The sequence below is a fragment of the Notothenia rossii genome (assembly GCF_949606895.1).
Source record: "Notothenia rossii genome assembly, contig: scaffold_204, whole genome shotgun sequence".
NCBI lineage: Eukaryota > Metazoa > Chordata > Actinopteri > Perciformes > Nototheniidae > Notothenia > Notothenia rossii.
The window spans coordinates 64,419-72,826 of NW_027640003.1; positions in this window are offsets into that span (position 1 = coordinate 64,419).

Consider the following 8,408-nt stretch of genomic DNA (forward strand, 5'->3'; position numbering starts at 1 on the left):
AGAGCAATCTCACTGTGGCGCCTGCTCAATACTCCACAAGGCTCTGCTTTGAAACTGTTACTACTCTGAGTGTGTGTGTGTGTGTGTGTGTGTGTGTGTGTGTGTGTGTGTGTGTGTGTGTGTGTGTGTGTGTGTGTGTGTGTGTGTGTGTGTGTGTGTGTGTGTGTGTGTGTGTGTGTGTGTGTGTGTGTGTGTGTCTGACAGAGACTAAGACAGACCAAGATCCGAAGGAAAAACTAAAAGACACAAAGTCTGCAGAGACATGAAGGAGGAGATGAAGGAGAGTCTAGCGGACAGATTTCAGGCGGTTTGTTCGGCTTCAGGAGGACACGGCGTGTGTGTGTGTGTGTGCTCTGCCAAAGGTGAATCACTATTTATGGAACGCCATTATCATTACATAAGGCTCAATTATTCAAGCTTTCATATATTAGTCATAGGAAAAAGAGCTCTAGCTCTCACAAGCAGAAAACGTCTGAGTTTCTTCTTCTGTGGCTGCAGAGTGCCGTCAGTGAGAGGTAAACACCAGGTGTGTGTGTGTGTGTGTGTGTGTGTGTGTGTGTGTGTGTGTGTGTGTGTGTGTGTGTGTGTGTGTGTGTGTGTGTGTGTGTGTGTGTGTGTGTGTGTGTGTGTGTGTGTGTGTGTGTGTGTGTAGGGGGTCATATTTAAGGGGCAGGGCATTCAGTTCAGCTAATCACAGGAAGCAGTAGGTATATGCACTGCCTTCAAAAGGCTGTTAAGGCTTGCAATTTGTTTTATAATGTAAAATGTGTGGTTTGAACCATGCAACAGCAACAGCCTCAAAAACACTAAAAACAACAAGTGCAAGAGGCTGCACAAAGAGTACATTTATTATGCAGAACATTTACATAAGAAGAGTACAAATCAGAGCGCTAACTCACAAATAACAAAACAAACACTTAATACACACATTGGCTCCATTTTGCATCTTTTTAAATATGCAATTAAAAGCAATTAATTTGATCAATGAATCAGCAGGTCCTGTTATCCAATAGATTAATCAATGAACAGCCTTAAAAATGATGAATTCACCCCGATCTGATCTCTCCGATATCAGTCAATTTCCCTCAAAATATGATCATTTTAAAACCTCTTTTCCACCAATGCAACATTTCCCGAGTGCCAACGATGTAAATCAATGCATAAGATGGATCAAAGTCACATTTTTAACCTCTGTTGCAATAAAGGAATGTGAAAACGCTGTAAAAACGCACGTGATGGGAAGCTGTCAGTGGAAGTTTTGAGAAAAGAAACCGATTTATTTCCGGCTTTTACTCCCAGAAATATTAAATCAAACTCCTGTATCCGCTCCTGTGACACCGCTCAGCTTCAGACCTGCAGCTGGAGGCAGAACATCTACAGCTCCTAATCAAATCTCATTCCCAGCCACAATCCCTCATCAATCTGTATCTCCCCTCAGTCCTTCCTCTCTCTTCTCCAGCCTCCATGTTTGTTCCTTTCTCCCTTTTCCACCTCCTCCTCCTCCACCTCCTCCTGCTTCGCTGCATTCATCAGCAGCAACAGAAACTCTTTACTGCTCCTTATTGATATTCGGATGAAATGACAGGCAGAAGATTCCCATTAGCTTCAGGAAGACGAGCTGTAGCATGTTAAACCATGACACACACTGACACACACTCCTAAGCACACACAAACACACACACAAACACACACACACACACACACACACACACACACACACACACACACACACACACACACACACACACACACAAGAAGTAGAATAGTTGTTTAGGGACACACAGATACACACACACACACACACACACTGACACACACTCCTACACACACACACACACACACACACACACACACACACACACACACACACACACACACACACACACACACACACACACACACACACACACACACACACACACACACACACACACACACACACACACACACACACACACACTCCTACACACACCCTGATGTTTTCTGCAGTTGTTGGATACATTGTTCTGGAGGTTATCAGAATCAGATTTCATTTCTTTAATTAGTCCCTCAGAGGGGAAATGGATGCAGCAAAGAGACGATACTGATAAACACAAAGTAAAACAGGATTTAGTAGAATGGGGCAAAAACTGAATTGTATTCATTTAATTGTATTTTTATTGAATTTGTATTTTATTTCAATTTGTACTTATCTATTTTATTGTGTTTTTATGTTTATTTTTGTATTAAAATGTATTTTCTATTTATTTTATTGTTTTTTTATCTAAATCTATATCATGTATTGAATCATCACATATAAAGGCACATGTTTCTGCAGAATTAGTCATTTTACATGCAATACTAATTACTTAAAGTGGAAAAGTAAAAATGTCCGCTCCATCTTTATCTTTCTTTATCTTTAGGCCGAACCCCCTCGTCAGAGTCCGTTTAAACGAGGTCTGTTTACTTTTAAAAACAGCAGCATTACGACTGCTAATTGTGACAGATCCACACTGAGCTAATTGCACAATTAACAGTTTTATAAATAGTGGCAAAGGGAATTAGAGCAGTTTTCAGAGGATGTGGAAAACTTCAAAGGGTTTATTTTCACAACAAGTAAAACAACAGAACTGAACAACAAGACATTTTAAATCTCAGGGGATTGAAAACTAGAGCGAGGAGGCCCGGGGGGGGGGGCATGCCCTCCCAGCATGCATTCCTGCACTCTTTGATCTGCACATCTATAGGTTGCAAAGAAATGCCGGTATTATCTGAGAGAAGTGACAGAACAATTGGTTTTTCTCACGTTTGATGCCTTAATAACAGCCGTGGAAACGCAACTGAATTTATTAATTAATTTAAAGAGGCCGTATTCAGCTTTTCGTGGTGTTCCGTCTCCTGTATGTACGTTTTAGTGCATGTAAATGGTCAGCAGGGGCTAAAATCCCTGTGTTCCCTCCAGAGGGAGTCTCTCTCCCACACACTTTGGAAACACACTTGATACACCAGAGGTTTTTGGATTCCCTTGCGTTTATATTTATGTCCTTTGTGCTGAAAGTGACTGCAAACACATTTTCTGGACTATTCGACTAAAGCCCTCTTGCTTTGTTTCACTTTTCCTCTCTTCCCTCTCCGTCTGACTCTCATTTTGACTCTCCATCTTCTCCTCCCACATGTTTCCTGGTTGCATGCTGCAGAGCGTTGGATTTGGATGAAATCTAACATGACAGCTTCCACGGCGGTGGCAGGAAGGCACATGTATTTTGGGGAGTTTACATCTCGAGGACACCCTCTCACTTCCTCTGACACTGTCCGAAGGTTAGAGAAGCTTCTTTCTTTTTTTTACTTTCTATAAATACTGCTCTGCAGAAATAACCTGCACATGCATACTTGCATGCGGGCCAGACTCAGGCGCTATCGTCACGTGTAAGCAGCTTTTCCTGGTTAAATTTAACATTTCATGAGCGGGAAGGAATGACAAGAAGAGACAAAACAAGAGGATGATGGCATGCTACATCAAAAGGAACCAGATTTACAATTTAATATATTAAAATAAGTGTTTTAGAAGAAGCTTAACCACGCAAAATGTAGATTTCTACAAGAGCTGAGATCAAAGGGACTTTTCCAAGCTCATTCATCCGTTCTCATCCATTCTATGATTAAGTTATGCAGCTTATCTGTATGTGGGGTAACAAACTTCATTTTACAAAGTGTTGGTTCATCAAAATGTAAGCCTTTTTTTTAATTGCAAGCAAAAGAAAAAATGTAACTTTACCTTTTAACCTCTGTCTGAAACTTTGGGATTTTAGCCTTTGCAGTAGGGCTGCACGATTTGGGGAAATAATCTAATTGCGATTTTTCTGAAATAGCTGGATATTGCGATTCGATTTGCCATATTTTCCCATTGTAAAACGTCCTTGGGTTTCGTGAAAGGCGCTATATAAATTGAAATTATTATTATTTGTTTTTAAGCGACCCAACGGAAGTTTATTGTAAAATGCGGGCATATCTCCGGCTAGGAAGGTCGCATCAACGTGCTCCCGTCTCTAGCACCCCCGCAGCCCGAGCTACGAGTGAAAGAACTAAACTTACATGAAACTTCCGTTGGGTTGCTTTAAAGTCAAGCTTCAGTTTAAGATTCACCCTGTAATAGAAACATGTGATGGAGCATTACTAACCTGACTCAGACGGTTCACCAAACCATCTAGGAAAGCTCCATTGGAAGCCATTTGGAAAGGGCAGGCACTTTCAAAAACACTTGGCAGGTGATTGGATCAATCTGTCTATCACCTTCTATCATGGGCCACTTCTGATTGGTTAACAATGGCTGGTACATGTGGAGCACAGCACTTCTGACTGGTGTAGATGACTGACAAACAAGAAGAAAAGCAGGCTTTGCGATTTGATATCATCATTTAAAATCGCGATTTCGATTTAAAATCGATTAATCGTTCAGCCCTACTTTGCAGACCATTTACATGCACTGAAACCTATAGAACACACTACAGCAGAAGGAACACCCAAACAAGCAGAATAGGTCTTCTTTAAACTTCAACTGTTCCCCCAAAAATGTTAAGTTAATTGTAGTTTTACGGTGAGAAGACGAGTCACTTTGCTCAGACACAAAGGTGTGTTTTAACTCTATTTAGTTTAAGACTATGCAGCCGAGACCATAAACAAAGACCTTACATTTCATTAATAAAAAGTGCAATAGAGAGCCACAGTGACGCGTCCTTAAACCCGGAAGTAAGTTAGCATTTTACCACTTCCGGTTCATTCGACAAAAAGCAATTCAATTTCTCCATAGGATTTTGGAAAATAGCTGGAAATAAGGTCTGCGGTTGACACACATTTAAGAGACGGATCACGTTTTGTTCAGCCGGATAATATCCACATGTCTACCCTAATTTTATAATTTTCTAATCTTAAATCTAATCAATAGATTTATGATCGATAGATTTGCGATTAGAAAATTATAAAAGTAGGGTAGACATTATCCGGCTGATATCATTGGAAAATTGAATATCTAATAAAAAAACTGTCATTTTAAAGTGTCACTGTATGGCTATGAAAACAAAGACATTAATTCATTGATTAATTGGAATACAAATTAAAATATGATTCTGCAGGGAAAATGCATCCCTACATCTGAAAAGAGAATAGTCTGACAAATACTCTCAATTAGGAATCTTTAGGAGCATGTAACAGAGAAGGAGTGTTCTATGCATCCTGTAACGTGAAATATAAACCAGATGAAACACCTCGGTCTTTCTGTCGGTTCAGAGTCCTTCATCCAAATCACTTCACAGGTTCAGACAAAAGTAGGCTGACATCTGTAACAACGGGGGGGGGGGGGGGCTGCTGAGGGTTTAAATAATGAATAACAGCGGTGGCGTGGAGCGGAAATTAGAACGATGCAAATGAACAGAGAACAAGGAGAGGGAAATAGGCTCAGAGAGATAACACCACAGGGATAGAGGTGGGAGAAGTACTACGATCATGTACTTGAGATAAAGTAGAAGTACTCAGATCTTGTATTTGAGTAAAAGTAGAAGTACTTAGATCTTGTATTTGAGTTAAAGTACAAGTACTCAGATATTGTACTTGAGTTAAAGTACAGTAGAAGTACTCAGATCTTGTATTTGAGTAAAAGTAGAAGTATTCAGATATTGTACTTGAGTTAAAGTAGAAGTACTCAGATCTTGTATTTGAGTACAAGTAGAAGTACTCAGATCTTGTACTTGAGTTAAAGTAGAAGTACTCAGATCTTGTCCTTGAGTTAAAGTAGAAGTACTCAGATCTTGTACTTGAGTTAAAGTAGAAGTACTCAGATCTTGTATTTGAGTAAAAGTAGAAGTACTCGGATCTTGTACTTGAGTCAAAGTAGAAGTACTCAGATCTTGTTCTTGAGTAGAAGTAGAAGTACTCGGATCTTGTACTTGAGTAAAAGTAGAAGTACCAGAGTGTAGGAATACTCTGTTACAGTAAAAGTCATGCATTCAAAATGTTCCTCAAGTGAAAGTAGAAAAGTATTCTCATCAAAATATAGTGAAAGTAGCGACAGTAAAAGTAGTCATGGTGCAGATTGGTCCATTTCAGAATAATAGATATGATATGTTTTATAATGATTGATCATGAAAATGTTCTCAAAGCTGGTAAAGGTGCAGCTAGTTTGAATGACTTTGTATACTGCAGGGTAGCTTGTGGATTTACTCCAGGTGGAACTAAAGTCTGATTTAACACTTGATTAGATTTCACATCATTCATCCAGATCTGTAAAGTAACTAAAGGTATTAAACACATGTAGTGGAGGAGAAGTACACAATGTACCTCTGAAGCACCTCAAAATTGTAATTAAGTACAATACTTGCGTTAATCTACTTATAATATATAAAACAATAAATGGATTAAAGGGAAATAAAGACTTTAACCCAGACCGTTTGGGGAATAAAAGAGACGGTAAACAATGACAGAAACATCCGAAGTCAACAAGAAGCACAACAGACCTCAAACCTCCAGAGACGTTGGAGACTCAAGAGAACAACGTAGAAACAGAGACGTCTGAAACCGAGGAGGAGATCAAACCTCTGATGGGAGAGTTGTCTGGGTTTAGATTGTCTGAACAAAGGCTAACAACACATGAAACTAGGAGAGAGACGTAAATATGAACAGGAGACAGAAATAATCCAGAGGGAATAAAACAAAGCGTCTGATTCCAAAGGAGAAAGAAAGAGACATCAGAAAATACAACGATAGGAATAGATATCTAACTACATATATAGATAAAAGTAAAGACTAGAAGAGAATACTGGCTGTTCTGCAGAACTCTTTATCTGAACCAGAAGATATTAATTATTAATATTATATAAGATGTTAAAGTTAGAATCTGCCATTAGATTTAAATGAATAAAGCATGCAAAAATAAATGAAATAAAAAAATAAAAAAAATACTAATGTAAGAAGTTAAAGTAAGAATGTGCCATACAAAAATTAATTACATCCAATATATACAATTAAATAAATAAAATTTCTAATAAAACATAAAAACTAAAAAGGAATACAAATATTTATATAAACATAAAAAAGAAAAGGAAAAAAAGTGCCATAATAATTAAAATAAATGTTAAATTAAGATCAAATAAACTGTCCAATAGAAGAAAAGAAAATAGAACACAACATATTTATATATCTTAATAGAACTGCCAGAGATTTTTTATACCTAAAACCGTCACCGGGGTCAAATTGACCCGGCATTAGAATGCATTGATTTTCAAGGTAAAAGTATTGTTTTAAAAAGAAAAATGGTCCTGTGGTATTGGTATTTTGACAAGCAATTTTGTTCAATTGTTTCGTTTATTAACGCTACAACATAGCGTTTAGTGAGGCGGTTGTTGTTGGGTGAAAAGCAAACAGCTGTTTGCTGCGGAGCGCAGCGTGAGCAGTCTCCCGTGAGCGGGAGCGCGCTCCTTCACTACAGACTCAATATACTCTCTCTCTCTCTCTCTCTCTCTCTCTCTCTCTCTCTCTCTCTCTCTCTCTCTCTCTCTCTCAATCTATATCTCAATCTATATCTCAATCTATAAGGAACCGTAGTAGACAAAAGGCGTTGCTATAGCAACACATCATGTTTGTTTACACACAAAATCAATAGCACGAAAAGGGGTGGGCTCAATATGACCCGCTTGGCGGAAATAGGTATAAATGGCAATTTTTTGGGCGATTTCTTTAATTTGACTTCATATTGACAATTTTTAACAACATAGGGTGCTACATAACACACTTTCAGGAAAAGTCACGGACTGGGAGACTTTAATATGTTATTGAAAAAAAGTTACATACAATATAAAACAGCTCTGGGTCAAATTGACCCCGTTGGCGGTTCTAGTGTTAAAGGTATGGTAGGTAAGAATGGAGAAACCAGTTCGAGTGCGCTAGAATTTGAAAGTACACAACCGAAAAAAATCTGTCTCTTCCTTCAGACTTCCTTACATACCTCCAACACACACGAACGCGCACATGACCAATGAGGGCACGAGATACATTTGTGCACAGATGGACGACTGACAGGCAGGTAGGCCATCCAGTTATTTTAGCCGGGCTGGCTCAGATGATTGGGTGCTTTTTACAGTACTACGGCTTCCACAGATGACATGTGCATTCCATGGAATATAACAAACAGTGTTTCTGAAGTGAATTACCTACCCTACCTTTAAAAGATAAAAAAAAAAAGAAAAAGATATTCCTTGTTATATAAATAGGGATTATAATTACAAATGAAACACTAGCAGATTAAGAGTTAGATTACTGTTTCCCTGCACTGAGATTCTGCTGCATTCACCATCTCACAAGTTCACAAAAACATCAGAAACTGCGTAAACAGATCAGGACGAGAGACGAGGCTCAGCGAGATTCAAAGACTCCACGATAAG